We start from the raw sequence: 26,603 nt of genomic DNA on the forward strand, positions 1-26,603 counted from the left end.
GCGTGTCAGGATGGCCGAGCGGTCTAAGGCGTCAGATTTAAGCTCTGATCCTCGTATGAGGGCGTGGGTTCGAACCCCACTTCTGACAACGAATTGTTTCATTTTAAAAACATATATCTCATACTCAGGAAAGGCTTCTCTAGTATGGCAACTAGGGAGTGGCTTTATGGAGCTTTGAATTCCGAGAGGTATTTTGGGGTTATACTATAGCATCATTTTCAAGGAAAACGTTGGAAAGCGTGTCAGGATGGCCGAGTGGTCTAAGGCGTCTGATTTAAGCTCTGATCCTCGTATGAGAGCGTGGGTTCGAACCCCACTTCTGACATCGAATTTTTTCATTTTAACAACATATATCTCATACTCAGGAAAGGCTTCTATAGTATGGCAAAGAGTGAGTAGCGTTATGGAGCATAGAATTCCGAGAGGTATTTCGGAGCTGTACTATAGCTTCATTTTCAAGGAGAACGTTTAAGAGTGTGTCAGGATGGCCGAGTGGTCTGAGGCATCAGATTTAAGCTCTGATCCTCGTATGATGGCGTGGGTTCGAACCCCACTTCTGACAACGAATTGTTTCATTTTAAAAACATATATCACATACTCAGGAAAGGCTTCTCTAGTATGGCAACTAGGGAGTGGCTTTATGGAGCTTAGAATTCTGAGAGGTATTTTGGGGTTATACCATAGATTCATTTTCAAGGAAAACATTGGAAAGCGTGTCAGGATGGCCGAGTGGTCTAAGGCGTCCGATTTAAGCTCTGATCCTCGTATGAGGGCGTGGGTTCGAACCCCACTTCTGACAACGAATTGTTTCATTTTAAAAACATATATCTCATACTCAGGAAAGGCTTCTCTAGTATGGCAACTAGGGAGTGGCTTTATGGAGCTTTGAATTCCGAGAGGTATTTTGGGGTTATACTATAGCATCATTTTCAAGGAAAACGTTGGAAAGCGTGTCAGGATGGCCGAGTGGTCTAAGGCGTCTGATTTAAGCTCTGATCCTCGTATGAGAGCGTGGGTTCGAACCCCACTTCTGACATCGAATTTTTTCATTTTAACAACATATATCTCATACTCAGGAAAGGCTTCTATAGTATGGCAAAGAGTGAGTAGCGTTATGGAGCATAGAATTCCGAGAGGTATTTCGGAGCTGTACTATAGCTTCATTTTCAAGGAGAACGTTTAAGAGTGTGTCAGGATGGCCGAGTGGTCTGAGGCATCAGATTTAAGCTCTGATCCTCGTATGATGGCGTGGGTTCGAACCCCACTTCTGACAACGAATTGTTTCATTTTAAAAACATATATCACATACTCAGGAAAGGCTTCTCTAGTATGGCAACTAGGGAGTGGCTTTATGGAGCTTAGAATTCTGAGAGGTATTTTGGGGTTATACCATAGATTCATTTTCAAGGAAAACATTGGAAAGCGTGTCAGGATGGCCGAGTGGTCTAAGGCGTCCGATTTAAGCTCTGATCCTCGTATGAGGGCGTGGGTTCGAACCCCACTTCTGACAACGAATTGTTTCATTTTAAAAACATATATCACATACTCAGGAAAGGCTTCTCTAGTATGGCAACGAGTGAGTAGCTTTATGGAGCTTAGAATTCCGAGAGGTATTTTGGGGTTATAGTATAGATTCATTTTCAAGGAATGCGTGTCAGGATGGCCGAGTGGTATAAGGCGTCAGATTTAAGCTCTGATCCTCGTATGAGAGCGTGGGTTCGAACCCCACTTCTGACATCGAATTTTTTCATTTTAACAACATATATCTCATACTCAGGAAAGGCTTCTCTAGTATGGCAACGAATGAGTAGCTTCATGGAGCATAGAATTCCGAGAGGTATTTCGGAGCTGTACTATAGCTTCACTTTCAAGGAAAACGTTTTCGAGCGTGTCAGGATGGCCGAGTGGTCTAAGGCGTCAGATTTAAGCTCTGATCCTCGTATGAGGGCGTGTGTTCGAACACCACTTCTGACAACGATTTGTTTCATTTTAAAAACATATATCTCATACTCAGGAAAGGCTTCTCTAGTATGGCAACTAGGGAGTGGCTTTATGGAGCTTTGAATTCCGAGAGGTATTTTGGGGTTATACTATAGCATCATTTTCAAGGCAAACGTTGGAAAGCGTGTCAGGATGGCCGAGTGGTCTAAGGCGTCAGATTTAAGCTCTGATCCTCGTATGAGAGCGTGGGTTCGAACCCCACTTCTGACATCGAATTTTTTCAATTTAACAACATATATCTCATACTCAGGAAAGGCTTCTATAATATGGCAAAGAGTGAGTAGCGTTATGGAGCATAGAATTCCGAGAGGTATTTCGGAGCTGTACTATAGCTTCATTTTCAAGGAAAACCTTTAAGAGTGTGTCAGGATGGCCGAGTGGTCTAAGGCATCAGATTTAAGCTCTGATCCTCGTATGAGGGCGTGGGTTCGAACCCCACTTCTGACAACGAATTGTTTCATTTTAAAAAAATATAACATACTCAGGAAAGGCTTCTCTAGTATGGCAACTAGGGAGTGGCTTTACGGAGCTTAGAATTCTGAGAGGTATTTTGGGGTTATACTATAGATTCATTTTCAAGGAAAACGTTGGAAAGCGTGTCAGGATGGCCGAGTGGTCTAAGGCGTCCGATTTAAGCTCTGATCCTCGTATGAGGGCGTGGGTTCGAACCCCACTTCTGACAAAGAATTGTTTCATTTTAAAAACATATATCTCATACTCAGGAAAGGCTTCTCTAGTATGGCAACGAGTGAGTAGCTTTATGGAGTTTAGAATTCCGAGAGGTATTTTGGGGTTATAGTATAGATTCATTTTCAAGGAAAACGTTGGAAAGCGTGTCAGGATGGCCGGGTGGTCTAAGGCGTCCGATTTAAGCTCTGATCCTCGTATGAGGGCGTGGGTTCGAACCCCACTCCTGACAACGAATTGTTTCATTTTAATAACATATATCTCATACTCAGGAAAGGCTTCTCTAGTATGGCAACGAGTGAGTAGCTTTATGGAGTTTAGAATTCCGAGAGGTATTTTGGGGTTATAGTATAGATTCATTTTCAAGGAAAGCGTGTCAGGATGGCCGAGTGGTCTAAGGCGTCAGATTTAAGCTCTGATCCTCGTATGAGGGCGTGGGTTCGAGCCCCACTTCTGACATCGAATTTTTTCATTTTAACAACATATATCTGATACTCAGGAAAGGCTTCTCTAGTATGGCAAAGAGTGAGTAGCGTTATGGAGCATAGAATTCCGAGAGGTATTTCGGAGCTGTACTATAGCTTCATTTTCAAGGAAAACGTTTAAGAGCGTGTCAAGATGGCCGAGTGGTCTAAGGCGTCAGATTTAAGCTCTGATCCTCGTATGAGGGCGTGGGTTCGAACCCCACTTCTGACAACGAATTTTTCATTTTAATAACATATATCTCATACTCAGGAAAGGCTTCTCTAGTATGGCAACGAGTGAGTAGCTTTATGGAGCTTAGAATTCCGAGAGGTATTTTGGGGTTATAGTATAGATTCATTTTCAAAAAAGCGTGTCAGGATGGCCGAGCGGTCTAAGGCGTCAGATTTAAGCTTTGATCCTCGTATGAGGGCGTGGGTTCGAACCCCACTTCTGACAACGAATTGTTTCATTTTAAAAACATATATCACATACTCAGGAAAGGCTTCTCTAGTATGGCAACTAGGGAGTGGCTTTATGGAGCTTAGAATTCTGAGAGGTATTTTGGGGTAATAGTATAGATTCATTTTCAAGGAAAGCGTGTCAGGATGGCCGAGTGGTCTAAGGCGTCAGATTTAAGCTCTGATCCTCGTATGAGGGCGTGGGTTCGAACCCCACTTCTGGCAACGAATTGTTTCATTTTAATGACCCATATCTCAAACTCAGGAAAGGCTTCTCTAGTATGGCAACGAATGAGTAGCTTCATGGAGCATAGAATTCCCAGAGGTATTTCGGAGCTGTACTATAGCTTCACTTTCAAGGAAAACGTTTAAGAGTGTGTCAGGATGGCCGAGTGGTCTAAGGCATCAGATTTAAGCTCTGATCCTCGTATGAGGGCGTGGGTTCGAACCCCACTTCTGACAACGAATTGTTTCATTTTAAAAACATATATCACATACTCAGGAAAGGCTTCTCTAGTATGGCAACTAGGGAGTGGCTTTATGGAGCTTAGAATTCTGAGAGGTATTTTGGGGTTATACTATAGATTCATTTTCAAGGAAAACATTGGAAAGCGTGTCAGGATGGCCGAGTGGTCTAAGGCGTCCGATTTAAGCTCTGATCCTCGTATGAGGGCGTGGGTTCGAACCCCACTTCTGACAACGAATTGTTTCATTTTAATAACATATATCTCATACTCAGGAAAGGCTTCTCTAGTATGGCAACGAGTGAGTAGCTTTATGGAGTTTAGAATTCCGAGAGGTATTTTGGGGTTATAGTATAGATTCATTTTCAAGGAAAGCGTGTCAGGATGGCCGAGTGGTCTAAGGCGTCAGATTTAAGCTCTGATCCTCGTATGAGGGCGTGGGTTCGAGCCCCACTTCTGACATCGAATTTTTTCATTTTAACAACATATATCTGATACTCAGGAAAGGCTTCTCTAGTATGGCAAAGAGTGAGTAGCGTTATGGAGCATAGAATTCCGAGAGGTATTTCGGAGCTGTACTATAGCTTCATTTTCAAGGAAAACGTTTAAGAGCGTGTCAAGATGGCCGAGTGGTCTAAGGCGTCAGATTTAAGCTCTGATCCTCGTATGAGGGCGTGGGTTCGAACCCCACTTCTGACAACGAATTTTTCATTTTAATAACATATATCTCATACTCAGGAAAGGCTTCTCTAGTATGGCAACGAGTGAGTAGCTTTATGGAGCTTAGAATTCCGAGAGGTATTTTGGGGTTATAGTATAGATTCATTTTCAAAAAAGCGTGTCAGGATGGCCGAGCGGTCTAAGGCGTCAGATTTAAGCTTTGATCCTCGTATGAGGGCGTGGGTTCGAACCCCACTTCTGACAACGAATTGTTTCATTTTAAAAACATATATCACATACTCAGGAAAGGCTTCTCTAGTATGGCAACTAGGGAGTGGCTTTATGGAGCTTAGAATTCTGAGAGGTATTTTGGGGTAATAGTATAGATTCATTTTCAAGGAAAGCGTGTCAGGATGGCCGAGTGGCCTAAGGCGTCAGATTTAAGCTCTGATCCTCGTATGAGGGCGTGGGTTCGAACCCCACTTCTGGCAACGAATTGTTTCATTTTAATGACCCATATCTCAAACTCAGGAAAGGCTTCTCTAGTATGGCAACGAATGAGTAGCTTCATGGAGCATAGAATTCCCAGAGGTATTTCGGAGCTGTACTATAGCTTCACTTTCAAGGAAAACGTTTAAGAGTGTGTCAGGATGGCCGAGTGGTCTAAGGCGTCCGATTTAAGCTCTGATCCTCGTATGAGGGCGTGGGTTCGAACCCCACTTCTGACAACGAATTGTTTCATTTTAATAACATATATCTCATACTCAGGAAAGGCTTCTCTAGTATGGCAACGAGTGAGTAGCTTTATGGAGTTTAGAATTCCGAGAGGTATTTTGGGGTTATAGTATAGATTCATTTTCAAGGAAAGCGTGTCAGGATGGCCGAGTGGTCTAAGGCGTCAGATTTAAGCTCTGATCCTCGTATGAGGGCGTGGGTTCGAGCCCCACTTCTGACAACGAATTGTTTCATTTTAAAAACATATATCACATACTCAGGAAAGGCTTCTCTAGTATGACAACTAGGGAGTGGCTTTATGGAGCTTAGAATTCTGAGAGGTATTTTGGGGTAATAGTATAGATTCATTTTCAAGGAAAGCGTGTCAGGATGGCCGAGTGGTCTAAGGCGTCAGATTTAAGCTCTGATCCTCGTATGAGGGCGTGGGTTCGAACCCCACTTCTGGCAACGAATTGTTTCATTTTAATGACCCATATCTCAAACTCAGGAAAGGCTTCTCTAGTATGGCAACGAATGAGTAGCTTCATGGAGCATAGAATTCCCAGAGGTATTTCGGAGCTGTACTATAGCTTCACTTTCAAGGAAAACGTTTAAGAGTGTGTCAGGATGGCCGAGTGGTCTAAGGCATCAGATTTAAGCTCTGATCCTCGTATGAGGGCGTGGGTTCGAACCCCACTTCTGACAACGAATTGTTTCATTTTAAAAACATATATCACATACTCAGGAAAGGCTTCTCTAGTATGGCAACTAGGGAGTGGCTTTATGGAGCTTAGAATTCTGAGAGGTATTTTGGGGTTATACTATAGATTCATTTTCAAGGAAAACATTGGAAAGCGTGTCAGGATGGCCGAGTGGTCTAAGGCGTCCGATTTAAGCTCTGATCCTCGTATGCGGGCGTGGGTTCGAACCCCACTTCTGACAACGAATTGTTTCATTTTAATAACATATATCTCATACTCAGGAAAGGCTTCTCTAGTATGGCAACGAGTGAGTAGCTTTATGGAGTTTAGAATTCCGAGAGGTATTTTGGGGTTATAGTATAGATTCATTTTCAAGGAAAGCGTGTCAGGATGGCCGAGTGGTCTAAGGCGTCAGATTTAAGCTCTGATCCTCGTATGAGGGCGTGGGTTCGAGCCCCACTTCTGACATCGAATTTTTTCATTTTAACAACATATATCTGATACTCAGGAAAGGCTTCTCTAGTATGGCAAAGAGTGAGTAGCGTTATGGAGCATAGAATTCCGAGAGGTATTTCGGAGCTGTACTATAGCTTCATTTTCAAGGAAAACGTTTAAGAGCGTGTCAAGATGGCCGAGTGGTCTAAGGCGTGAGATTTAAGCTCTGATCCTCGTATGAGGGCGTGGGTTCGAACCCCACTTCTGACAACGAATTTTTCATTTTAATAACATATATCTCATACTCAGGAAAGGCTTCTCTAGTATGGCAACGAGTGAGTAGCTTTATGGAGCTTAGAATTCCGAGAGGTATTTTGGGGTTATAGTATAGATTCATTTTCAAAAAAGCGTGTCAGGATGGCCGAGCGGTCTAAGGCGTCAGATTTAAGCTCTGATCCTCGTATGAGGGCGTGGGTTCGAACCCCACTTCTGACAACGAATTGTTTCATTTTAAAAACATATATCACATCCTCAGGAAAGGCTTCTCTAGTATGGCAACTAGGGAGTGGCTTTATGGAGCTTAGAATTCTGAGAGGTATTTTGGGGTTTTACTATAGATTCATTTTCAAGGAAAACATTGGAAAGCGTGTGAGGATGGCCGAGTGGTCTAAGGCGTCCGATTTAAGCTCTGATCCTCGTACGAGGGCGTGGGTTCGAACCCCACTTCTGACAACGAATTGTTTCATTTTAAAAACATATATCACATACTCAGGAAAGGCTTCTCTAGTATGGCAACGAGTGAGTAGCTTTATGAAGCTTAGAATTCCGAGAGGTATTTTGGGGTTATAGTATAGATTCATTTTCAAAAAAGCGTGTCAGGATGGCCGAGCGGTCTAAGGCGTCAGATTTAAGCTCTGATCCTCGTATGAGGGCGTGGGTTCGAACCCCACTTCTGACAACGAATTGTTTCATTTTAAAAACATATATCACATCCTCAGGAAAGGCTTCTCTAGTATGGCAACTAGGGAGTGGCTTTATGGAGCTTAGAATTCTGAGAGGTATTTTGGGGTTTTACTATAGATTCATTTTCAAGGAAAACATTGGAAAGCGTGTCAGGATGGCCGAGCGGTCTAAGGCGTCAGATTTAAGCTCTGATCCTCGTATGAGGGCGTGGGTTCGAACCCCACTTCTGACAACGAATTGTTTCATTTTAAAAACATATATCTCATACTCAGGAAAGGCTTCTCTAGTATGGCAACTAGGGAGTGGCTTTATGGAGCTTTGAATTCCGAGAGGTATTTTGGGGTTATACTATAGCATCATTTTCAAGGAAAACGTTGGAAAGCGTGTCTGGATGGCCGAGTGGTCTAAGGCGTCAGATTTAAGCTCTGATCCTCGTTTGAGAGCGTGGGTTCGAACCCCACTTCTGACATCGAATTTTTTCATTTTAACAACATATATCTCATACTCAGGAAAGGCTTCTCTAGTATGGCAAAGAGTGAGTAGCGTTATGGAGCATAGAATTCCGAGTATTTCGGAGCTGTACTATAGCTTCATTTTCAAGGAAAACGTTTAAGAGCGTGTCAAGATGGCCGAGTGGTCTGAGGCGTCAGATTTAAACTCTGATCCTCGTATGAGGGCGTGGGTTCGAACCCCACTTCTGACAACGAATTTTTCATTTTAATAACATATATCTCATACTCAGGAAAGGCTTCTCTAGTATGGCAACGAGTGAGTAGCATTATGGAGCTTAGAATTCCGAGAGGTATTTTGGGGTTATAGTATAGATTCATTTTCAAAGAAAGCGTGTCAGGATGGCCGAGCGGTCTAAGGCGTCAGATTTAAGCTCTGATCCTCGTATGAGGGCGTGGGTTCGAACCCCACTTCTGACAACGAATTGTTTCATTTTAATGACCCATATCTCAAACTCAGGAAAGGCTTCTCTAGTATGGCAACTAGGGAGTGGCTTTATGGAGCTTAGATTTCTGAGAGGTATTTTGGGGTTATACTATAGATTCATTTTCAAGGAAAACATTGGAAAGCGTGTCAGGATGGCCGAGTGGTCTAAGGCGTCCGATTTAAGCTCTGATCCTCGTATGAGGGCGGTGGTTCGAACCCCACTTCTGACAACGAATTGTTTCATTTTAAAAACATATATCACATACTCAGGAAAGGCTTCTCTAGTATGGCAACGAGTGAGTAGCTTTATGGAGCTTAGAATTCCGAGAGGTATTTTGGGGTTATAGTATAGATTCATTTTCAAGGAATGCGTGTCAGGATGGCCGAGTGGTATATGGCGTCAGATTTAAGCTCTGATCCTCGTATGAGAGCGTGGGTTCGAACCCCACTTCTGACATCGAATTTTTTCATTTTAACAACATATATCTCATACTCAGGAAAGGCTTCTCTAGTATGGCAAAGAGTGAGTAGCGTTATGGAGCATAGAATTCCGAGAGGTATTTCGGAGCTGTACTATAGCTTAATTTTCAAGGAAAACGTTTAAGAGCGTGTCAAGATGGCCGAGTGGTCTAAGGCGTCAGATTTAAGCTCTGATCCTCGTATGAGGGCGTGGGTTCGAACCCCACTTCTGACAACGAATTTTTCATTTTAATAACATATATTTCATACTTAGGAAAGGCTTCTCTAGTATGGCAACGAGTGAGTAGCTTTATGGAGCTTAGAATTCTGAGAGGTATTTTGAGGTTATACTATAGATTCATTTTCAAGGAAAAAGTTGGAAAGCGTGTCAGGATGGCCGAGTGTCATAAGGCGTCAGATTTAAGCTCTGATCCTCGTATGAGGGCGTGGGTTCGAACCCCGCTTCTGGCAACGAATTTTTCATTTTAATAACATATATCTCATACTCAGGAAAGGCTTCTCTAGTATGGCAACGAGTGAGTAGCTTTATGGAGCTTAGAATTCCGAGAGGTATTTTGGGGTTATAGTATAGATTCATTTTCAAGGAAAGCGTGTCAGGATGGCCGAGTGGTCTAAGGCGTCAGATTTAAGCTCTGGTCCTCGTATGAGGGCGTGGGTTCGAACCCCACTTCTGGCAACGAATTGTTTCATTTTAATGACACATATCTCAAACTCAGGAAAGGCTTCTCTAGTATGGCAACGAATGAGTAGCTTCATGGAGCATAGAATTCCGAGAGGTATTTCGGAGCTGTACTATAGCTTCACTTTCAAGGAAAACGTTGGAAAGCGTGTCAGGATGGCCGAGTGGTCTAAGGCGTCAGATTTAACCTCTGATCCTCGTATGAGAGCGTGGGTTCGAACCCCACTTCTGACAACGAATTGTTTCATTTTAAAAACATATATCACATACTCAGGAAAGGCTTCTCTAGTATGGCAACTAGGGAGTGGCTTTATGGAGCTTAGAATTCTGAGAGGTATTTTGGGGTTATACTATAGATTCATTTTCAAGGAAAACGTTGGAAAGCGTGTCAGGATGGCCGAGTGGTCTAAGGCGTCCGATTTAAGCTCTGATCCTCGTATGAGGGCGTGGGTTCGAACCCCACTTCTGACAACGAATTGTTTCAATTTAAAAACATATATCACATACTAAGGAAAGGCTTCTCTAGTATGGCAACTAGGGAGTGGCTTTATGGAGCTTAGAATTCTGAGAGGTATTTTGGGGTTATACTATAGATTCGTTTTCAAGGAAAGCGTTGGAAAGCGTGTCAGGATGGCCGAGTGGTCTAAGGCGTCCGATTTAAGCTCTGATCCTCGTATGAGGGCGTGGGTTCGAACCCCCCTTCTGACAACGAATTGTTTCATTTTAAAAACATATATCTCATACTCAGGAAAAGCTTCTCTAGTATGGCAACGAGTGAGTAGCTTTATGGAGCTTAGAATTCCGAGAGGTATTTTGGGGTTATAGTATAGATTCATTTTCAAGGAAAGCGTGTCAGGATGGCCGAGTGGTCTAAGGCGTCAGATTTAAGCTCTGATCCTCGTATGTGGGCGTGGGTTCGAGCCCCACTTCTCACATCGAATTTTTTCATTTTAACAACATATATCTGATACTCAGGAAAGGCTTCTCTGGTATGGCAAAGAGTGAGTAGCGTTATGGAGCATAGAATTCCGAGAGGTATTTCGGAGCTGTACTATAGCTTCATTTTCAAGGAAAACGTTTAAGAGCGTGTCAAGATGGCCGAGTGGTCTAAGGCGTCAGATTTAAGCTCTGATCCTCGTATGAGGGCGTAGGTTCGAACCCCACTTCTGACAACGAATTTTTCATTTAATAACATATATCTCATACTCAGGAAAGGCTTCTCTAGTATGGCAACGAGTGAGTAGCTTTATGGAGCTTAGAATTCCGAGAGGTATTTTGGGGTTATAGTATAGATTCATTTTCAAAGAAAGCGTGTCAGGATGGCCGAGTGGTCTAAGGCGTCAGATTTAAGCTCTGATCCTCGTATGAGGGCGTGGGTTCGAACCCCACTTCTGACAACGAATTGTTTCATTTTAAAAACATATATCTCATACTCAGGAAAGGCTTCTCTAGTATGGCAACTAGGGAGTGGCTTTATGGAGCTTAGAATTCTGAGAGGTATTTTGGGGTTATAGTATAGATTCATTTTCAAGGAATGCGTGTCAGGATGGCCGAGTGGTATATGGCGTCAGATTTAAGCTCTGATCCTCGTATGAGAGCGTGGGTTCGAACCCCACTTCTGACATCGAATTTTTCATTTTAATAACATATATTTCATACTTAGGAAAGGCTTCTCTAGTATGGCAACGAGTGAGTAGCTTTATGGAGCTTAGAATTCTGAGAGGTATTTTGAGGTTATACTATAGATTCATTTTCAAGGAAAAGGTTGGAAAGCGTGTCAGGATGGCCGAGTGTCCTAAGGCGTCAGATTTAAGCTCTGATCCTCGTATGAGGGCGTGGGTTCGAACCCCACTTCTGGCAACGAAATATTTCATTTTAATAACATATATCTCATACTCAGGAAAGGCTTCTCTAGTATGGCAACGAGTGAGTAGCTTTATGGAGCTTAGAATTCCGAGAGGTATTTTGGGGTTATAGTATAGATTCATTTTCAAGGAAAGCGTGTCAGGATGGCCGAGTGGTCTAAGGCGTCAGATTTAAGCTCTGGTCCTCGTATGAGGGCGTGGGTTCGAACCCCACTTCTGGCAACGAATTGTTTCATTTTAATGACACATATCTCAAACTCAGGAAAGGCTTCTCTAGTATGGCAACGAATGAGTAGCTTCATGGAGCATAGAATTCCGAGAGGTATTTCGGAGCTGTACTATAGCTTCACTTTCAAGGAAAACGTTGGAAAGCGTGTCAGGATGGCCGAGTGGTCTAAGGCGTCAGATTTAAGCTCTGATCCTCGTATGAGGGCGAGGGTTCGAACCCCACTTCTGACAACGAATTTTTCATTTTAATAACATATATCTCATACTTAGGAAAGGCTTCTCTAGTATGGCAACGAGTGAGTAGCTTTATGGAGCTTAGAATTCTGAGAGGTATTTTGAGGTTATACTATAGATTCATTTTCAAGGAAAACGTTGGAAAGCGTGTCAGGATGGCCGAGTGGTGTAAGGCGTCAGATTTAAGCTCTGATCCTCGTATGAGGGCGTGGGTTCGAACCCCACTTCTGGCAACGAAATATTTCATTTTAATAACATATATCTCATACTCAGGAAAGGCTTCTCTAGTATGGCAACGTGTGAGTAGCTTTATGGAGCTTAGAATTCCGAGAGGTATTTTGGGGTTATAGTATAGATTCATTTTCAAGGAAAGCGTGTCAGGATGGCCGAGTGGTCTAAGGCGTCAGATTTAAGCTCTGATCCTCGTATGAGGTCGTGGGTTCGAACCCCACTTCTGGCAACGAATTGTTTAATTTAATGACACATATCTCAAACTCAGGAAAGGCTTCTCTAGTATGGCAACGAATGAGTAGCTTCATGGAGCATAGAATTCCGAGAGGTATTTCGGAGCTGTACTATAGCTTCACTTTCAAGGAAAACGTTTTCGAGCGTGTCAGGATGGCCGAGTGGTCTAAGGCGTCAGATTTAAGCTCTGATCCTCGTATGAGGGCGTGGGTTCGAACACCACTTCTGACAACGATTTGTTTCATTTTAAAAACATATATCTCATACTCAGGAAAGGCTTCTCTAGTATGGCAACTAGGGAGTGGCTTTATGGAGCTTTGAATTCCGAGAGGTATTTTGGGGTTATACTATAGCATCATTTTCAAGGAAAACGTTGGAAAGCGTGTCAGGATGGCCGAGTGGTCTAAGGCGTCAGATTCAGCTCTGATCCTCGTATGAGGGCGTGGGTTCGAACTCCACTTCTGACAACGAATTGTTTCATTTTAATGACACATATCTCAAACTCAGGAAAGGATCCTCTAGTATGGCAACGAATGAGAAGCTTTATGGAGCATAGAATTCCAAGAGGTATTTCGGAGCTGTACTATAAGTTCATTTTCAAGGAACACGATTTAAGAGTGTCAGGATGTCCGAGTGGTCTAAAGCGTCAGATTTAAGCTCTGATCCTCGTGTGAGGGCGTGGGTTCGAACCCCACTTCCGACAACGAATTGTTTCATTTTAATAACATATATCTCATACTCAGGAAAGGCTTCTCTAGTATGGCAAAGAGTGAGTAGCGTTATGGAGCATAGAATTCCGAGAGGTATTTTGGAGCTGTACTATAGCTTCATTTGCAAGGAAAACGTTTAAGAGCTTGTCAGGATGGCCGAGCGGTCTAAGGCGTCAGATTTAAGCTCTGATGCTCGTATGAGGGCGTGGGTTCGAACCCCACTTCTGACAACGAATTGTTTAATTTTAATAACATATATCTTATACTCAGGAAAGACTTCTCTAGTATGGCAACGAGTGAGTAGCTTTAAGGAGCTTAGAATTCCGAGAGGTATTTTGGGGTTATAGTATAGATTCAACACCACTTCTGACAACGAATTGTTTCATTTTAAAAACATATATCTCATACTCAGGAAAGGCTTCTCTAGTATGGCAACTAGGGAGTGGCTTTATGGAGCTTAGAATTCTGAGAGGTATTTTGGGGTTATAGTATAGATTCATTTTCAAGGAATGCGTGTCAGGATGGCCGAGTGGTATATGGCGTCAGATTTAAGCTCTGATCCTCGTATGAGAGCGTGGGTTCGAACCCCACTTCTGACATCGAATTTTTCATTTTAATAACATATATTTCATACTTAGGAAAGGCTTCTCTAGTATGGCAACGAGTGAGTAGCTTTATGGAGCTTAGAATTCTGAGAGGTATTTTGAGGTTATACTATAGATTCATTTTCAAGGAAAAGGTTGGAAAGCGTGTCAGGATGGCCGAGTGTCATAAGGCGTCAGATTTAAGCTCTGATCCTCGTATGAGGGCGTGGGTTCGAACCCCACTTCTGGCAACGAAATATTTCATTTTAATAACATATATCTCATACTCAGGAAAGGCTTCTCTAGTATGGCAACGAGTGAGTAGCTTTATGGAGCTTAGAATTCCGAGAGGTATTTTGGGGTTATAGTATAGATTCATTTTCAAGGAAAGCGTGTCAGGATGGCCGAGTGGTCTAAGGCGTCAGATTTAAGCTCTGGTCCTCGTATGAGGGCGTGGGTTCGAACCCCACTTCTGGCAACGAATTGTTTCATTTTAATGACACATATCTCAAACTCAGGAAAGGCTTCTCTAGTATGGCAACGAATGAGTAGCTTCATGGAGCATAGAATTCCGAGAGGTATTTCGGAGCTGTACTATAGCTTCACTTTCAAGGAAAACGTTGGAAAGCGTGTCAGGATGGCCGAGTGGTCTAAGGCGTCAGATTTAAGCTCTGATCCTCGTATGAGGGCGAGGGTTCGAACCCCACTTCTGACAACGAATTTTTCATTTTAATAACATATATCTCATACTTAGGAAAGGCTTCTCTAGTATGGCAACGAGTGAGTAGCTTTATGGAGCTTAGAATTCCGAGAGGTATTTTGGGGTTATAGTATAGATTCATTTTCAAGGAAAACGGCTAACAGCGTGTCAGGATGGCCGAGTGGTCTAAGGCGTCAGATTTAAGCTCTGATCCTCGTATGAGGGCGTGGGTTCGAACCCCACTTCTGACAACGAATTGCTTCATTTTAAAAACATATATCACATACTCAGGAAAGGCTTCTCTAGTATGGCAACTAGGGAGTGGCTTTATGGAGCTTAGAATTCTGAGAGGTATTTTGGGGTTATACTATAGATTCATTTTCAAGGAAAACGTTGGAAGCCTGTCAGGATGGCCGAGTGGTCTAAGGCGTCAGATTCAAGCTCTGATCCTCGTATTAGGGCGTGGGTTCGAACCCCACTTCTGACAACGAATTGTTTATTTTAAAAACATATATCACATACTCAGGAAAGGCTTCTCTAGTATGGCAACTAGGGAGTGGCTTTATGGAGCTTAGAATTCTGAGAGGTATTTTGGGGTTATACTATAGATTCATTTTCAAGGAAAACGTTGGAAAGCGTGTCAGGAAGGCCGAGTGGTCTAAGGCGTCAGATTTAAGCTCTGATCCTCGTATGAGGGCGTGGGTTCGAACCCCACTTCTGACATCGAATTTTTTCATTTTAACAACATATATCTCATACTGAGGAAAGGCTTCTCTAGTATGGCAACGAGTGAGTAGCTTTATGGAGCTTAGAATTCCGAGAGGTATTTTGGGGTTATAGTATAGATTCATTTTCAAGGAAAACGGCTAACAGCGTGTCAGGATGGCCGAGTGGTCTAAGGCGTCAGATTTAAGCTCTGATCCTCGTATGAGGGCGTGGGTTCGAACCCCACTTCTGACAACGAATTGTTTAATTTTAATAACATATATCTCATACTCAGGAAAGGCTTCTCTAGTATGGCAACGAGTGAGTAGCTTTAAGGAGCTTAGAATTCCGAGAGGTATTTTGGGGTTATAGTATAGATTCAACACCACTTCTGACAACGAATTGTTTCATTTTAAAAACATATATCTCATACTCAGGAAAGGCTTCTCTAGTATGGCAACTAGGGAGTGGCTTTATGGAGCTTAGAATTCCGAGAGGTATTTTGGGGTTATACTATAGCATCATTTTCAAGGAAAACTTTGGAAAGCGTGTCAGGATGGCCGAGTGGTCTAAGGCGTCAGATTCAAGCTCTGATCCTCGTATGAGGGCGTAGGTTCGAACTCCACTTCTGACAACGAATTGTTTCATTTAATGACACATATCTCATACTGAGGAAAGGCTTCTCTAGTATGGCAACGAGTGAGTAGCTTTATGGAGCTTAGAATTCCGAGAGGTATTTTGGGGTTATAGTATAGATTCATTTTCAAGGAAAACGGCTAACAGCGTGTCAGGATGGCCGAGTGGTCTAAGGCGTCAGATTTAAGCTCTGATCTTCGTATGAGGGCGTGGGTTCGAATGCCACTTCTGACAACGAATTTTTTCATTTTAATAACATATATCACATACTCAGGAAAGGCTTCTCTAGTATGGCAACTAGGGAGTGGCTTCATGGAGCTTAGAATTCTGAGAGGTATTTTGGGGTTATACTATAGATTCATTTTCAAGGAAAACGTTGTAAAGCGTGTCAGGATGGCCGAGTGGTCTAAGGCGTCAGATTTAAGCTCTGATCCTCGTATGAGGGCGTGGGTTCGAACCCCACTTCTGACATGGAATTTTTTCATTTTAACAACATATATCTCATACTCAGGAAAGGCTTCTCTAGTATGGCAAAGAGTGACTAGCGTTATGGAGCATAGAATTCCGAGAGGGATTTCGGAGCTGTACTATAGCTTCATTTTCAAGGAAAAAGTTTAAGAGCGTGTCAGGATGGCCGAGTGTTCTAAAGCGTAAGATTTAAGCTCTGATCCTCGGATGAGGGCGTGGGTTCGAACCCCACTTCTGACAACGAATTTTTTCATTTTAATAACATATATCTCATACTCAGGAAAGGCTTCTCTAGTATGGCAACGAGTGAGTAGCTTTATGGAGCATAGAATTCGGAGAGCTATTTCGGAGCTGTACTATCGCTTCATTTCAAGGAAAACGGCTAACAGCGTGTCAGGATGGCCGAGTGGTCTAAGGCGTCAGATTTAAGCTCTGATCCTCGTATGAGGGCGTGGGTTCGAACCCCACTTCTGACAACGAATTGTTTAATTTTAATAACATATATCTCATACTCAGGAAAGGCTTCTCTAGTATGGCAACGAGTGAGTAGCTTTAAGGAGCTTAGAATTCCGAGAGGTATTTTGGGGTTATAGTATAGATTCAACACCACTTCTGACAACGAATTGTTTCATTTTAAAAACATATATCTCATACTCAGGAAAGGCTTCTCTAGTATGGCAACTAGGGCGTGGCTTTATGGAGCTTAGAATTCCGAGAGGTATTTTGGGGTTATACTATAGCATCATTTTCAAGGAAAACTTTGGAAAGCGTGTCAGGATGGCCGAGTGGTCTAAGGCGTCAGATTCAAGCTCTGATCCTCGTATGAGGGCGTAGGTTCGAACTCCACTTCTGACAACGAATTGTTTCATTTTAATGACACATATCTCATACTGAGGAAAGGCTTCTCTAGTATGGCAACGAGTGAGTAGCTTTATGGAGCTTAGAATTCCGAGAGGTATTTTGGGGTTATAGTATAGATTCATTTTCAAGGAAAACGGCTAACAGCGTGTCAGGATGGCCGAGTGGTCTAAGGCGTCAGATTTAAGCTCTGATCTTCGTATGAGGGCGTGGGTTCGAATGCCACTTCTGACAACGAATTTTTTCATTTTAATAACATATATCACATACTCAGGAAAGGCTTCTCTAGTATGGCAACTAGGGAGTGGCTTCATGGAGCTTAGAATTCTGAGAGGTATTTTGGGGTTATACTATAGATTCATTTTCAAGGAAAACGTTGTAAAGCGTGTCAGGATGGCCGAGTGGTCTAAGGCGTCAGATTTAAGCTCTGATCCTCGTATGAGGGCGTGGGTTCGAACCCCACTTCTGACATGGAATTTTTTCATTTTAACAACATATATCTCATACTCTGGAAAGGCTTCTCTAGTATGGCAAAGAGTGACTAGCGTTATGGAGCATAGAATTCCGAGAGGGATTTCGGAGCTGTACTATAGCTTCATTTTCAAGGAAAAAGTTTAAGAGCGTGTCAGGATGGCCGAGTGTTCTAAAGCGTAAGATTTAAGCTCTGATCCTCGGATGAGGGCGTGGGTTCGAACCCCACTTCTGACAACGAATTTTTTCATTTTAATAACATATATCTCATACTCAGGAAAGGCTTCTCTAGTATGGCAACGAGTGAGTAGCTTTATGGAGCATAGAATTCGGAGAGCTATTTCGGAGCTGTACTATCGCTTCATTTCAAGGAAAACGGCTAACAGCGTGTCAGGATGGCCGAGTGGTCTAAGGCGTCAGATTTAAGCTCTGATCCTCGTATGAGGGCGTGGGTTCGAACCCCACTTCTGACAACGAATTGTATAATTTTAATAACATATATCTCATACTCAGGAAAGGCTTCTCTAGTATGGCAACGAGTGAGTAGCTTTAAGGAGCTTAGAATTCCGAGAGGTATTTTGGGGTTATAGTATAGATTCAACACCACTTCTGACAACGAATTGTTTCATTTTAAAAACATATATCTCATACTCAGGAAAGGCTTCTCTAGTATGGCAACTAGGGAGTGGCTTTATGGAGCTTAGAATTCCGAGAGGTATTTTGGGGTTATACTATAGCATCATTTTCAAGGAAAACGTTGGAAAGCGTGTCAGGATGGTCGAGTGGTCTAAGGCGTCAGATTCAAGCTCTGATCCTCGTATGAGGGCGTAGGTTCGAACTCCACTTCTGACAACGAATTGTTTCATTTTAATGACACATATCTCATACTGAGGAAAGGCTTCTCTAGTATGGCAACGAGTGAGTAGCTTTATGGAGCTTAGAATTCCGAGAGGTATTTTGGGGTTATAGTATAGATTCATTTTCAAGGAGAGCGTGTTAGGATGGCCGAGTGGTCTAAGGCGTCAGATTTAAGCTCTGATCCTCGTATGAGGGCGTGGGTTCGAACCCCACTTCTCTCAACGAATTGTTTCATTTTAAAAACATATATCACATACTCAGGAAAGGCTTCTCTAGTATGACAACTAGGGAGTGGCTTCATGGAGCTTAGAATTCTGAGAGGTATTTTGGGGTTATACTATAGATTCATTTTCAAGGAAAACGTTGGAAAGCGTGTCAGGATGGCCGAGTGGTCTAAGGTGTCAGATTTAAGCTCTGATCCTCGTATGAGGGCGTGGGTTCGAACCCCACTTCTGACATCGAATTTTTTCATTTTAACAACATATATCTCATACTCAGGAAAGGCTTCTCTAGTATGGCAAAGAGTGACTAGCTTTATGGAGCTTAGAATTCCGAGAGGTATTTCGGAGCTGTACTATAGCTTCATTTTCAAGGAAAACGATTTAAGAGTGTCAGGATGGCCGAGCGGTCTAAGGCGTCAGATTTAAGCTCTTATCCTCGTATGAGGGCGTGGGTTCGAACCCCACTTCTGACAACGAATTGTTTAATTTTAATAAAATATATCTCATACTCAGGAAAGGCTTCACTAGTATGGCAACGAGTGAGTAGCTTTATGGAGCTTAGAATTCCGAGAGGTATTTTGGGGTTATAGTATAGATTCATTTTCAAGAAAATCGTGTCAGGATGGCCGAGTGGTCTAAGGCGTCAGATTTAAGCTCTGATCCTCGTATGTGGGCGTGGGTTCGAGCCCCACTTCTGACCTCGAATTTTTTCATTTTAACAACATATATCTCATACTCAGGAAAGGCTTCTCTAGTATGGCAAAGAGTGAGTAGCGTTATGCAGCATAGAATTCCGAGAGGTATTTCGGACCTGTACTATAGCTTCATTTTCAAGGAAAACGTTTACGAGTGTGTCAGGATGGCCGAGTGGTCTAAGGCGTCATATTTAAGCTCTGATCCTCGTATGAGGGCGTGGGTTCGAACCCCACTTCTGACAACGAATTTTTTCATTTTAATAACATATATCTCATACTCAGGAAAGCCTTCTCTAGTATGGCAACGAGTGCGTAGCTTTATGGAGCTTAGAATTCCGAGAGGTATTTTGGGGTTATAGTATAGATTCATTTTCAAGGAAAGCGTGTCAGGATGGCCGAGCGGTCTAAGGCGTCAGATTTAAGCTCTGATCCTCGTATGAGGGCGTGGGTTCGAACCCCACTTCTGACAACGAAATGTTTCATTTTAAAAACATATATCACATACTCAGGAAAGGCTTCTCTAGTATGGCAACTAGGGAGTGGCTTTATGGAGCTTAGAATTCCGAGAGGTATTTTGGGGTTATAGTATAGATTCATTTTCAAGGAAAGCGTGTCAGGATGGCCGAGCGGTCTAAGGCGTCAGATTTAAGCTCTGATCCTCGTATGAGGGCGTGGGTTCGAACCCCACTTCTGACAACGAATTTTTTCATTTTAATAACATATATCTCATACTCAGGAAAGGCTTCTCTAGTATGGCAACGAGTGAGTAGCTTTATGGAGCTTAGAATTCCGAGAGGTATTTTGGGGTTATAGTATAGATTCATTTTCAAGGAAAGCGTGGCAGGATGGCCGAGCGGTCTAAGGCGTCAGACTTAAGCTCTGATCCTCGTATGAGGGCGTGGGTTCGAACCCCACTTCTGACAACGAAATGTTTCATTTTAAAAACATATATCACATACTCAGGAAAGGCTTCTCTAGTATGGCAACTAGGGAGTGGCTTTATGGAGCTTAGAATTCTGAGAGGTATTTTGGGGTTATACTATAGATTCATTTTCAAGGAAACCGTTGGAAGCTTGTCAGGATGGCCGAGTGGTCTAAGGCGTCAGATTCAAGCTCTGATCCTCGTATGAGGGCGTGGGTTCGAACCCCACTTCTGACAACGAATTGTTTCATTTTAAAAACATATATCACATACTCAGGAACGGCTTCTCTAGTATGGCAACTAGTGAGTGGCTTTATGGAGCACAGAATTCCGAGAGGTATTTCGGAGCTGTACTATAGCTTCATTTTCAAGAAAAACGTTTAAGAGCGTGTTAGGATGGCCGAGTGTTCTAAGGCGTCAGATTTAAGCTCTGATCCTCGTATGAGGGCGTGGGTTCGAACCCCACTTCTGACAACGAATTTTTTCATTTTAATAACATATATCTCATACTCAGGAAAGGCTTCTCTAGTATGGTAACGAGTGAGTAGCTTTATGGAGCATTGAATTCGGAGAGGTATTTCGGAGCTGTACTATCGCTTCATTTCAAGGAAAACGGCTAACAGCGTGTCAGGATGGCCGAGTGGTCTAAGGCGTCAGATTTAAGCTCTGATCCTCGTATGAGGGCGTGGGTTCGAACCCCACTTCTGACAACGAATTTTTTCATTTTAATAACATATATCTCATACTCAGGAAAGGCTTCTCTAGTATGGTAACGAGTGAGTAGCTTTATGGAGCATTGAATTCGGAGAGGTATTTCGGAGCTGTACTATCGCTTCATTTCAAGGAAAACGGCTAACAGCGTGTCAGGATGGCCGAGTGGTCTAAGGCGTCAGATTTAAGCTCTGATCCTCGTATGAGGGCGTGGGTTCGAACCCCACTTCTGACAACGAATTGTTTCATTTTAAAAACATATATCACATACTCAGGAAAGGCTTCTCTAGTATGGCAACTAGGGAGTAGCTTTATGGAGCTTAGAATTCCGAGAGGTATTTTGGGGTTATAGTATAGATTCATTTTCAAGGAAAACGTGTCAGGATGGCCGAGCGGTCTAAGGCGTCAGATTTAAGCTCTGATCCTCGTATGACGGCGTGGGTTCGAACCCTTCTTCTGACAACGATTTGTTTCATTTTAAAAACATATATCTCATACTCAGGAAAGGCTTCTCTAGTGCGGCAACGAGTGAGTAGCTTTATGGAGCATAGAATTTCGAGAGGTATTTCGGAGCTGTACTATAGCTTCATTTTCAAGTACAACTTTTAAAAGCGTGTCAGGGTGGCCGAGAGGTCTTAAACTTCAGATTTAAGCTCTGATCCTCGTATGAGGGCGTGGGTTCGAACACCACTTCTGACAACGAATTGTTTCATTTTAAAAACATATATCTCATACTTAGGAAAGGCTTCTCTAGTATGGCAACTAGGGAGTGGGTTTATGGAGCTTAGAATTCCGAGAGGTATTTTGGGGTTATACTATAGCATCATTTTCAAGGAAAACGTTGGAAAGCGTGTCAGGATGGCCGAGTGGTCTAAGGCGTCAGATTCTAGCACTGATCCTCGTATGAGGGCGTAGGTTTGAACTCCACTTCTGACAACGAATTGTTTCATTTTAATGACACATATCTCAAACTCAGGAAAGGCTTCTCTAGTATGGGAACGAATGAGAAGCTTTATGGAGCATAGAATTCCGAGAGGTATTTCGGAGCTGTACTATAGCTTCATTTTCAAGGAAAACGATTTAAGAGTGTCAGGATGGCCGAGCGGTCTAAGGCGTCAGATTTAAGCTCTGATCCTCGTATGAGGGCGTGGGTTCGAACCCCACTTCTGACAACGAATTGTTTAATTTTAATAACATATATCTCATACTCAGGAAAGGCTTCTCTAGTATGGCAACGAGTGAGTAGCTTTATGGAGCTTAGAATTCCGAGAGGTATTTTGGGGTTATAGTATAGATTCATTTTGAAGGAAAGCGTGGCAGGATGGCCGAGCGGTCTAAGGCGTCGGATTTAAGCTCTGATCCTCGTATGAGGGCGTGGGTTCGAACACCACTTCTGACAACGAAATGTTTTATTTTAAAAACATATATCACATACTCAGGAAAGGCTTCTCTAGTATGGCAACTAGGGAGTGGCTTTATGGAGCTTAGAATTCTGAGAGGTATTTTGGGGTTATACTATAGATTCATTTTCAAGGAAACCGTTGGAAGCTTGTCAGGATGGCCGAGTGGTCTAAGGCGTCAGATTTAAGCTCTGATCCTCGTATGAGGGCGTGGGTTCGAACCCCACTTCTGACAACGAATTGTTTCATTTTAAAAACATATATCTCATACTCAGGAAAGGCTTCTCTAGTGCGGCAACGAGTGAGTAGCTTTATGGAGCATAGAATTTCGAGAGGTATTTCGGAGCTGTACTATAGCTTCATTTTCAAGTACAACGTTTAAAAGCGTGTCAGGGTGGCCGATAGGTCTAAAACTTCAGATTTAAGCTCTGATCCTCGTATGAGGGCGTGGGTTCGAACACCACTTCTGACAACGAATTGTTTCATTTTAAAAACATATATCTCATACTCAGGAAAGGCTTCTCTAGTATGGCAACTAGGGAGTGGGTTTATGGAGCTTAGAATTCCGAGAGGTATTTTGGGGTTATACTATAGCATCATTTTCAAGGAAAACGTTGGAAAGCGTGTCAGGATGGCCGAGTGGTCTAAGGCGTCAGATTCTAGCACTGATCCTCGTATGAGGGCGTAGGTTTGAACTCCACTTCTGACAACGAATTGTTTCATTTTAATGACACATATCTCAAACTCAGGAAAGGCTTCTCTAGTATGGGAACGAATGAGAAGCTTTATGGAGCATAGAATTCCGAGAGGTATTTCGGAGCTGTACTATAGCTTCATTTTCAAGGAAAACGATTTAAGAGTGTCAGGATGGCCGAGCGGTCTAAGGCGTCAGATTTAAGCTCTGATCCTCGTATGAGGGCGTGGGTTCGAACCCCACTTCTGACAACGAATTGTTTAATTTTAATAACATATATCTCATACTCAGGAAAGGCTTCTCTAGTATGGCAACGAGTGAGTAGCTTTATGGAGCTTAGAATTCCGAGAGGTATTTTGGGGTTATAGTATAGATTCATTTTGAAGGAAAGCGTGGCAGGATGGCCGAGCGGTCTAAGGCGTCAGATTTAAGCTCTGATCCTCGTATGAGGGCGTGGGTTCGAACACCACTTCTGACAACGAAATGTTTCATTTTAAAAACATATATCACATACTCAGGAAAGGCTTCTCTAGTATGGCAACTAGGGAGTGGCTTTATGGAGCTTAGAATTCTGAGAGGTATTTTGGGGTTATACTATAGATTCATTTTCAAGGAAACCGTTGGAAGCTTGTCAGGATGGCCGAGTGGCCTAAGGCGTCAGATTTAAGCTCTGATCCTCGTATGAGGGCGTGGGTTCGAACCCCACTTCTGACAACGAATTGTTTCATTTTAAAAACATATATCTCATACTCAGGAAAGGCTTCTCTAGTGCGGCAACGAGTGAGTAGCTTTATGGAGCATAGAATTTCGAGAGGTATTTCGGAGCTGTACTATAGCTTCATTTTCAAGTACAACGTTTAAAAGCGTGTCAGGGTGGCCGAGAGGTCTAAAACTTCAGATTTAAGCTCTGATCCTCGTATGAGGGCGTGGGTTCGAACACCACTTCTGACAACGAATTGTTTCATTTTAAAAACATATATCTCATACTCAGGAAAGGCTTCTCTAGTATGGCAACTAGGGAGTGGGTTTATGGAGCTTAGAATTCCGAGAGGTATTTTGGGGTTATACTATAGCATCATTTTCAAGGAAAACGTTGGAAAGCGTGTCAGGATGGCCGAGTGGTCTAAGGCGTCAGATTCTAGCACTGATCCTCGTATGAGGGCGTAGGTTTGAACTCCACTTCTGACAACGAATTGTTTCATTTTAATGACACATATCTCAAACTCAGGAAAGGCTTCTCTAGTATGGGAACGAATGAGAAGCTTTATGGAGCATAGAATTCCGAGAGGTAATTCGGAGCTGTACTATAGCTTCATTTTCAAGGAAAACGTTGGAAAGCATGTCAGGATGGCCGAGTGGTCTAAGGGGTCAGATTTAAGCTCTGATCCTCGTATGAGGGCGTGGGTTCGAACCCCACTTCTGACAACGAATTTTTCATTTTAATAACATATATCTCATACTCAGGAAAGGCTTCTCTAGTATGGCAACGAGTGAGTAGCTTTATGGAGCTTAGAATTCCGAGAGGTATTTTGGGGTTATAGTATAGATTCATTTTGAAGGAAAGCGTGGCAGGATGGCCGAGCGGTCTAAGGCGTCAGATTTAAGCTCTGATCCTCGTATGAGGGCGTGGGTTCGAACACCACTTCTGACAACGAAATGTTTCATTTTAAAAACATATATCACATACTCAGGAAAGGCTTCTCTAGTATGGCAACTAGGGAGTGGCTTTATGGAGCTTAGAATTCTGAGAGGTATTTTGGGGTTATACTATAGATTCATTTTCAAGGAAACCGTTGGAAGCTTGTCAGGATGGCCGAGTGGTCTAAGGCGTCAGATTCAAGCTCTGATCCTCGTATGAGGGCGTGGGTTCGAACCCCACTTCTGACAACGAATTTTTTCATTTTAATAACATATATCTCATACTCAGGAAAGGCTTCTCTAGTATGGCAACGAGTGAGTAGCTTTATGGAGCATTGAATTCGGAGAGGTATTTTGGGGTTATAGTATAGATTCATTTTCAAGGAAACCGTGTCAGGATGGCCTAGCGGTCTAAGGCGTCAGATTTAAGCTCTGATCCTCGTATGAGGGCGTGGGTTCGAACCCCACTTCTGACAACGAATTGTTTCATTTTAAAAACATATATCTCATACTCAGGAAAGGCTTCTCTAGTGCGGCAACGAGTGAGTAGCTTTATGGAGCATAGAATTTCGAGAGGTATTTCGGAGCTGTACTATAGCTTCATTTTCAAGTACAACGTTTAAAAGCGTGTCAGGGTGGCCGAGAAGTCTAAAACTTCAGATTTAAGCTCTGATCCTCGTATGAGGGCGTGGGTTCGAACACCACTTCTGACAACGAATTGTTTCATTTTAAAAACATATATCTCATACTCAGGAAAGGCTTCTCTAGTATGGCAACTAGGGAGTGGGTTTATGGAGCTTAGAATTCCGAGAGGTATTTTGGGGTTATACTATAGCATCATTTTCAAGGAAAACGTTGGAAAGCGTGTCAGGATGGCCGAGTGGTCTAAGGCGTCAGATTCTAGCACTGATCCTCGTATGAGGGCGTAGGTTTGAACTCCGCTTCTGACAACGAATTGTTTCATTTTAATGACACATATCTCAAACTCAGGAAAGGCTTCTCTAGTATGGGAACGAATGAGAAGCTTTATGGAGCATAGAATTCCGAGAGGTATTTCGGAGCTGTACTATAGCTTCATTTTCAAGGAAAACGATTTAAGAGTGTCAGGATGGCCGAGCGGTCTAAGGCGTTAGATTTAAGCTCTGATCCTCGTATGAGGGCGTAGGTTCGAACCCCACTTCTGACAACGAATTGTTTAATTTTAATAACATATATCTCATACTCAGGAAAGGCTTCTCTAGTATGGCAACGAGTGAGTAGCTTTATGGAGCTTAGAATTCCGAGAGGTATTTTGGGGTTATAGTATAGATTCATTTTGAAGGAAAGCGTGGCAGGATGGCCGAGCGGTCTAAGGCGTCAGGTTTAAGCTCTGATCCTCGTATGAGGGCGTGGGTTCGAACCCCACTTCTGACAACGAATTGTTTCATTTTAAAAACATATATCACATACTCAGGAAAGGCTTCTCTAGTATGGCAACTAGGGAGTGGCTTTATGGAGCTTAGAATTCTGAGAGGTATTTTGGGGTTATACTATAGATTCATTTTCAAGGAAACCGTTGGAAGCTTGTCAGGATGGCCGAGTGGTCTAAGGCGTCAGATTTAAGCTCTGATCCTCGTATGAGGGCGTGGGTTCGAACCCCACTTCTGACAACGAATTGTTTCATTTTAAAAACATATATCTCATACTCAGGAAAGGCTTCTCTAGTGCGGCAACGAGTGAGTAGCTTTATGGAGCATAGAATTTCGAGAGGTATTTCGGAGCTGTACTATAGCTTCATTTTCAAGTACAACGTTTAAAAGCGTGTCAGGGTGGCCGAGAGGTCTAAAACTTCAGATTTAAGCTCTGATCCTCGTATGAGGGCGTGGGTTCGAACACCACTTCTGACAACGAATTGTTT

The 26,603-nt window shown here is 42.8% G+C and overlaps 64 non-coding genes across 64 annotated transcripts; all 64 read left to right on the plus strand.

The window, feature by feature from the left end:
* The first annotated feature begins 4 nt into the window (after nucleotides 1-4).
* On the plus strand, nucleotides 5-88 carry TRNAL-UAA (transfer RNA leucine (anticodon UAA)). Its single transcript has one exon. It is a non-coding gene; the product is annotated as a tRNA-Leu (tRNA).
* Nucleotides 89-241: 153 nt separating this feature from the next.
* TRNAL-UAA (transfer RNA leucine (anticodon UAA)) lies at nucleotides 242-325 on the plus strand. The gene has a single exon. It is a non-coding gene; the product is annotated as a tRNA-Leu (tRNA).
* A 390-nt stretch (nucleotides 326-715) lies between these two features.
* Nucleotides 716-799, plus strand: TRNAL-UAA (transfer RNA leucine (anticodon UAA)). The gene has a single exon. It is a non-coding gene; the product is annotated as a tRNA-Leu (tRNA).
* Nucleotides 800-952: 153 nt separating this feature from the next.
* Nucleotides 953-1,036, plus strand: TRNAL-UAA (transfer RNA leucine (anticodon UAA)). Its single transcript has one exon. It is a non-coding gene; the product is annotated as a tRNA-Leu (tRNA).
* Nucleotides 1,037-1,426: 390 nt separating this feature from the next.
* TRNAL-UAA (transfer RNA leucine (anticodon UAA)) lies at nucleotides 1,427-1,510 on the plus strand. The gene has a single exon. It is a non-coding gene; the product is annotated as a tRNA-Leu (tRNA).
* Nucleotides 1,511-1,653: 143 nt separating this feature from the next.
* TRNAL-UAA (transfer RNA leucine (anticodon UAA)) lies at nucleotides 1,654-1,737 on the plus strand. The gene has a single exon. It is a non-coding gene; the product is annotated as a tRNA-Leu (tRNA).
* A 390-nt stretch (nucleotides 1,738-2,127) lies between these two features.
* TRNAL-UAA (transfer RNA leucine (anticodon UAA)) lies at nucleotides 2,128-2,211 on the plus strand. Its single transcript has one exon. It is a non-coding gene; the product is annotated as a tRNA-Leu (tRNA).
* A 153-nt stretch (nucleotides 2,212-2,364) lies between these two features.
* On the plus strand, nucleotides 2,365-2,448 carry TRNAL-UAA (transfer RNA leucine (anticodon UAA)). The gene has a single exon. It is a non-coding gene; the product is annotated as a tRNA-Leu (tRNA).
* A 151-nt stretch (nucleotides 2,449-2,599) lies between these two features.
* On the plus strand, nucleotides 2,600-2,683 carry TRNAL-UAA (transfer RNA leucine (anticodon UAA)). The gene has a single exon. It is a non-coding gene; the product is annotated as a tRNA-Leu (tRNA).
* Nucleotides 2,684-3,063: 380 nt separating this feature from the next.
* TRNAL-UAA (transfer RNA leucine (anticodon UAA)) lies at nucleotides 3,064-3,147 on the plus strand. The gene has a single exon. It is a non-coding gene; the product is annotated as a tRNA-Leu (tRNA).
* A 153-nt stretch (nucleotides 3,148-3,300) lies between these two features.
* On the plus strand, nucleotides 3,301-3,384 carry TRNAL-UAA (transfer RNA leucine (anticodon UAA)). Its single transcript has one exon. It is a non-coding gene; the product is annotated as a tRNA-Leu (tRNA).
* A 141-nt stretch (nucleotides 3,385-3,525) lies between these two features.
* TRNAL-UAA (transfer RNA leucine (anticodon UAA)) lies at nucleotides 3,526-3,609 on the plus strand. Its single transcript has one exon. It is a non-coding gene; the product is annotated as a tRNA-Leu (tRNA).
* Nucleotides 3,610-3,752: 143 nt separating this feature from the next.
* On the plus strand, nucleotides 3,753-3,836 carry TRNAL-UAA (transfer RNA leucine (anticodon UAA)). Its single transcript has one exon. It is a non-coding gene; the product is annotated as a tRNA-Leu (tRNA).
* A 153-nt stretch (nucleotides 3,837-3,989) lies between these two features.
* Nucleotides 3,990-4,073, plus strand: TRNAL-UAA (transfer RNA leucine (anticodon UAA)). Its single transcript has one exon. It is a non-coding gene; the product is annotated as a tRNA-Leu (tRNA).
* Nucleotides 4,074-4,226: 153 nt separating this feature from the next.
* Nucleotides 4,227-4,310, plus strand: TRNAL-UAA (transfer RNA leucine (anticodon UAA)). Its single transcript has one exon. It is a non-coding gene; the product is annotated as a tRNA-Leu (tRNA).
* Nucleotides 4,311-4,453: 143 nt separating this feature from the next.
* TRNAL-UAA (transfer RNA leucine (anticodon UAA)) lies at nucleotides 4,454-4,537 on the plus strand. The gene has a single exon. It is a non-coding gene; the product is annotated as a tRNA-Leu (tRNA).
* A 153-nt stretch (nucleotides 4,538-4,690) lies between these two features.
* On the plus strand, nucleotides 4,691-4,774 carry TRNAL-UAA (transfer RNA leucine (anticodon UAA)). Its single transcript has one exon. It is a non-coding gene; the product is annotated as a tRNA-Leu (tRNA).
* Nucleotides 4,775-4,915: 141 nt separating this feature from the next.
* TRNAL-UAA (transfer RNA leucine (anticodon UAA)) lies at nucleotides 4,916-4,999 on the plus strand. Its single transcript has one exon. It is a non-coding gene; the product is annotated as a tRNA-Leu (tRNA).
* Nucleotides 5,000-5,142: 143 nt separating this feature from the next.
* On the plus strand, nucleotides 5,143-5,226 carry TRNAL-UAA (transfer RNA leucine (anticodon UAA)). Its single transcript has one exon. It is a non-coding gene; the product is annotated as a tRNA-Leu (tRNA).
* Nucleotides 5,227-5,379: 153 nt separating this feature from the next.
* Nucleotides 5,380-5,463, plus strand: TRNAL-UAA (transfer RNA leucine (anticodon UAA)). The gene has a single exon. It is a non-coding gene; the product is annotated as a tRNA-Leu (tRNA).
* A 143-nt stretch (nucleotides 5,464-5,606) lies between these two features.
* TRNAL-UAA (transfer RNA leucine (anticodon UAA)) lies at nucleotides 5,607-5,690 on the plus strand. Its single transcript has one exon. It is a non-coding gene; the product is annotated as a tRNA-Leu (tRNA).
* A 143-nt stretch (nucleotides 5,691-5,833) lies between these two features.
* On the plus strand, nucleotides 5,834-5,917 carry TRNAL-UAA (transfer RNA leucine (anticodon UAA)). The gene has a single exon. It is a non-coding gene; the product is annotated as a tRNA-Leu (tRNA).
* Nucleotides 5,918-6,070: 153 nt separating this feature from the next.
* Nucleotides 6,071-6,154, plus strand: TRNAL-UAA (transfer RNA leucine (anticodon UAA)). The gene has a single exon. It is a non-coding gene; the product is annotated as a tRNA-Leu (tRNA).
* Nucleotides 6,155-6,534: 380 nt separating this feature from the next.
* On the plus strand, nucleotides 6,535-6,618 carry TRNAL-UAA (transfer RNA leucine (anticodon UAA)). The gene has a single exon. It is a non-coding gene; the product is annotated as a tRNA-Leu (tRNA).
* Nucleotides 6,619-6,996: 378 nt separating this feature from the next.
* On the plus strand, nucleotides 6,997-7,080 carry TRNAL-UAA (transfer RNA leucine (anticodon UAA)). The gene has a single exon. It is a non-coding gene; the product is annotated as a tRNA-Leu (tRNA).
* A 379-nt stretch (nucleotides 7,081-7,459) lies between these two features.
* Nucleotides 7,460-7,543, plus strand: TRNAL-UAA (transfer RNA leucine (anticodon UAA)). Its single transcript has one exon. It is a non-coding gene; the product is annotated as a tRNA-Leu (tRNA).
* Nucleotides 7,544-7,696: 153 nt separating this feature from the next.
* TRNAL-UAA (transfer RNA leucine (anticodon UAA)) lies at nucleotides 7,697-7,780 on the plus strand. The gene has a single exon. It is a non-coding gene; the product is annotated as a tRNA-Leu (tRNA).
* A 153-nt stretch (nucleotides 7,781-7,933) lies between these two features.
* On the plus strand, nucleotides 7,934-8,017 carry TRNAL-UAA (transfer RNA leucine (anticodon UAA)). The gene has a single exon. It is a non-coding gene; the product is annotated as a tRNA-Leu (tRNA).
* Nucleotides 8,018-8,393: 376 nt separating this feature from the next.
* On the plus strand, nucleotides 8,394-8,477 carry TRNAL-UAA (transfer RNA leucine (anticodon UAA)). Its single transcript has one exon. It is a non-coding gene; the product is annotated as a tRNA-Leu (tRNA).
* A 380-nt stretch (nucleotides 8,478-8,857) lies between these two features.
* Nucleotides 8,858-8,941, plus strand: TRNAL-UAA (transfer RNA leucine (anticodon UAA)). The gene has a single exon. It is a non-coding gene; the product is annotated as a tRNA-Leu (tRNA).
* A 153-nt stretch (nucleotides 8,942-9,094) lies between these two features.
* On the plus strand, nucleotides 9,095-9,178 carry TRNAL-UAA (transfer RNA leucine (anticodon UAA)). The gene has a single exon. It is a non-coding gene; the product is annotated as a tRNA-Leu (tRNA).
* A 378-nt stretch (nucleotides 9,179-9,556) lies between these two features.
* TRNAL-UAA (transfer RNA leucine (anticodon UAA)) lies at nucleotides 9,557-9,640 on the plus strand. The gene has a single exon. It is a non-coding gene; the product is annotated as a tRNA-Leu (tRNA).
* Nucleotides 9,641-9,793: 153 nt separating this feature from the next.
* TRNAL-UAA (transfer RNA leucine (anticodon UAA)) lies at nucleotides 9,794-9,877 on the plus strand. Its single transcript has one exon. It is a non-coding gene; the product is annotated as a tRNA-Leu (tRNA).
* A 153-nt stretch (nucleotides 9,878-10,030) lies between these two features.
* On the plus strand, nucleotides 10,031-10,114 carry TRNAL-UAA (transfer RNA leucine (anticodon UAA)). Its single transcript has one exon. It is a non-coding gene; the product is annotated as a tRNA-Leu (tRNA).
* An 842-nt stretch (nucleotides 10,115-10,956) lies between these two features.
* On the plus strand, nucleotides 10,957-11,040 carry TRNAL-UAA (transfer RNA leucine (anticodon UAA)). Its single transcript has one exon. It is a non-coding gene; the product is annotated as a tRNA-Leu (tRNA).
* Nucleotides 11,041-11,183: 143 nt separating this feature from the next.
* On the plus strand, nucleotides 11,184-11,267 carry TRNAL-UAA (transfer RNA leucine (anticodon UAA)). Its single transcript has one exon. It is a non-coding gene; the product is annotated as a tRNA-Leu (tRNA).
* A 379-nt stretch (nucleotides 11,268-11,646) lies between these two features.
* Nucleotides 11,647-11,730, plus strand: TRNAL-UAA (transfer RNA leucine (anticodon UAA)). Its single transcript has one exon. It is a non-coding gene; the product is annotated as a tRNA-Leu (tRNA).
* A 389-nt stretch (nucleotides 11,731-12,119) lies between these two features.
* On the plus strand, nucleotides 12,120-12,203 carry TRNAL-UAA (transfer RNA leucine (anticodon UAA)). The gene has a single exon. It is a non-coding gene; the product is annotated as a tRNA-Leu (tRNA).
* A 143-nt stretch (nucleotides 12,204-12,346) lies between these two features.
* Nucleotides 12,347-12,430, plus strand: TRNAL-UAA (transfer RNA leucine (anticodon UAA)). The gene has a single exon. It is a non-coding gene; the product is annotated as a tRNA-Leu (tRNA).
* Nucleotides 12,431-13,291: 861 nt separating this feature from the next.
* On the plus strand, nucleotides 13,292-13,375 carry TRNAL-UAA (transfer RNA leucine (anticodon UAA)). The gene has a single exon. It is a non-coding gene; the product is annotated as a tRNA-Leu (tRNA).
* A 285-nt stretch (nucleotides 13,376-13,660) lies between these two features.
* Nucleotides 13,661-13,744, plus strand: TRNAL-UAA (transfer RNA leucine (anticodon UAA)). The gene has a single exon. It is a non-coding gene; the product is annotated as a tRNA-Leu (tRNA).
* Nucleotides 13,745-14,123: 379 nt separating this feature from the next.
* TRNAL-UAA (transfer RNA leucine (anticodon UAA)) lies at nucleotides 14,124-14,207 on the plus strand. The gene has a single exon. It is a non-coding gene; the product is annotated as a tRNA-Leu (tRNA).
* A 389-nt stretch (nucleotides 14,208-14,596) lies between these two features.
* Nucleotides 14,597-14,680, plus strand: TRNAL-UAA (transfer RNA leucine (anticodon UAA)). The gene has a single exon. It is a non-coding gene; the product is annotated as a tRNA-Leu (tRNA).
* Nucleotides 14,681-14,832: 152 nt separating this feature from the next.
* On the plus strand, nucleotides 14,833-14,916 carry TRNAL-CAA (transfer RNA leucine (anticodon CAA)). The gene has a single exon. It is a non-coding gene; the product is annotated as a tRNA-Leu (tRNA).
* A 389-nt stretch (nucleotides 14,917-15,305) lies between these two features.
* Nucleotides 15,306-15,389, plus strand: TRNAL-UAA (transfer RNA leucine (anticodon UAA)). The gene has a single exon. It is a non-coding gene; the product is annotated as a tRNA-Leu (tRNA).
* Nucleotides 15,390-16,157: 768 nt separating this feature from the next.
* On the plus strand, nucleotides 16,158-16,241 carry TRNAL-UAA (transfer RNA leucine (anticodon UAA)). Its single transcript has one exon. It is a non-coding gene; the product is annotated as a tRNA-Leu (tRNA).
* Nucleotides 16,242-16,630: 389 nt separating this feature from the next.
* Nucleotides 16,631-16,714, plus strand: TRNAL-UAA (transfer RNA leucine (anticodon UAA)). The gene has a single exon. It is a non-coding gene; the product is annotated as a tRNA-Leu (tRNA).
* A 769-nt stretch (nucleotides 16,715-17,483) lies between these two features.
* TRNAL-UAA (transfer RNA leucine (anticodon UAA)) lies at nucleotides 17,484-17,567 on the plus strand. Its single transcript has one exon. It is a non-coding gene; the product is annotated as a tRNA-Leu (tRNA).
* A 389-nt stretch (nucleotides 17,568-17,956) lies between these two features.
* TRNAL-UAA (transfer RNA leucine (anticodon UAA)) lies at nucleotides 17,957-18,040 on the plus strand. Its single transcript has one exon. It is a non-coding gene; the product is annotated as a tRNA-Leu (tRNA).
* Nucleotides 18,041-18,799: 759 nt separating this feature from the next.
* TRNAL-UAA (transfer RNA leucine (anticodon UAA)) lies at nucleotides 18,800-18,883 on the plus strand. The gene has a single exon. It is a non-coding gene; the product is annotated as a tRNA-Leu (tRNA).
* A 152-nt stretch (nucleotides 18,884-19,035) lies between these two features.
* On the plus strand, nucleotides 19,036-19,119 carry TRNAL-UAA (transfer RNA leucine (anticodon UAA)). Its single transcript has one exon. It is a non-coding gene; the product is annotated as a tRNA-Leu (tRNA).
* Nucleotides 19,120-19,726: 607 nt separating this feature from the next.
* On the plus strand, nucleotides 19,727-19,810 carry TRNAL-UAA (transfer RNA leucine (anticodon UAA)). Its single transcript has one exon. It is a non-coding gene; the product is annotated as a tRNA-Leu (tRNA).
* Nucleotides 19,811-19,953: 143 nt separating this feature from the next.
* TRNAL-UAA (transfer RNA leucine (anticodon UAA)) lies at nucleotides 19,954-20,037 on the plus strand. Its single transcript has one exon. It is a non-coding gene; the product is annotated as a tRNA-Leu (tRNA).
* Nucleotides 20,038-20,180: 143 nt separating this feature from the next.
* Nucleotides 20,181-20,264, plus strand: TRNAL-UAA (transfer RNA leucine (anticodon UAA)). The gene has a single exon. It is a non-coding gene; the product is annotated as a tRNA-Leu (tRNA).
* Nucleotides 20,265-20,416: 152 nt separating this feature from the next.
* On the plus strand, nucleotides 20,417-20,500 carry TRNAL-CAA (transfer RNA leucine (anticodon CAA)). The gene has a single exon. It is a non-coding gene; the product is annotated as a tRNA-Leu (tRNA).
* Nucleotides 20,501-20,889: 389 nt separating this feature from the next.
* Nucleotides 20,890-20,973, plus strand: TRNAL-UAA (transfer RNA leucine (anticodon UAA)). The gene has a single exon. It is a non-coding gene; the product is annotated as a tRNA-Leu (tRNA).
* A 152-nt stretch (nucleotides 20,974-21,125) lies between these two features.
* Nucleotides 21,126-21,209, plus strand: TRNAL-UAA (transfer RNA leucine (anticodon UAA)). Its single transcript has one exon. It is a non-coding gene; the product is annotated as a tRNA-Leu (tRNA).
* Nucleotides 21,210-22,062: 853 nt separating this feature from the next.
* TRNAL-UAA (transfer RNA leucine (anticodon UAA)) lies at nucleotides 22,063-22,146 on the plus strand. Its single transcript has one exon. It is a non-coding gene; the product is annotated as a tRNA-Leu (tRNA).
* Nucleotides 22,147-22,525: 379 nt separating this feature from the next.
* Nucleotides 22,526-22,609, plus strand: TRNAL-UAA (transfer RNA leucine (anticodon UAA)). The gene has a single exon. It is a non-coding gene; the product is annotated as a tRNA-Leu (tRNA).
* Nucleotides 22,610-23,235: 626 nt separating this feature from the next.
* Nucleotides 23,236-23,319, plus strand: TRNAL-UAA (transfer RNA leucine (anticodon UAA)). The gene has a single exon. It is a non-coding gene; the product is annotated as a tRNA-Leu (tRNA).
* A 379-nt stretch (nucleotides 23,320-23,698) lies between these two features.
* On the plus strand, nucleotides 23,699-23,782 carry TRNAL-UAA (transfer RNA leucine (anticodon UAA)). The gene has a single exon. It is a non-coding gene; the product is annotated as a tRNA-Leu (tRNA).
* A 1,089-nt stretch (nucleotides 23,783-24,871) lies between these two features.
* Nucleotides 24,872-24,955, plus strand: TRNAL-CAA (transfer RNA leucine (anticodon CAA)). Its single transcript has one exon. It is a non-coding gene; the product is annotated as a tRNA-Leu (tRNA).
* Nucleotides 24,956-25,098: 143 nt separating this feature from the next.
* On the plus strand, nucleotides 25,099-25,182 carry TRNAL-UAA (transfer RNA leucine (anticodon UAA)). Its single transcript has one exon. It is a non-coding gene; the product is annotated as a tRNA-Leu (tRNA).
* A 1,089-nt stretch (nucleotides 25,183-26,271) lies between these two features.
* Nucleotides 26,272-26,355, plus strand: TRNAL-UAA (transfer RNA leucine (anticodon UAA)). The gene has a single exon. It is a non-coding gene; the product is annotated as a tRNA-Leu (tRNA).
* Nucleotides 26,356-26,603: the final 248 nt, after the last annotated feature.

The sequence above is a fragment of the Phalangium opilio genome, unplaced genomic scaffold (genome assembly GCF_054372755.1).
Source record: "Phalangium opilio isolate 3A_F unplaced genomic scaffold, DU_Popi_V2 ptg000217l_1, whole genome shotgun sequence".
Lineage (NCBI taxonomy): Eukaryota > Metazoa > Arthropoda > Arachnida > Opiliones > Phalangiidae > Phalangium > Phalangium opilio.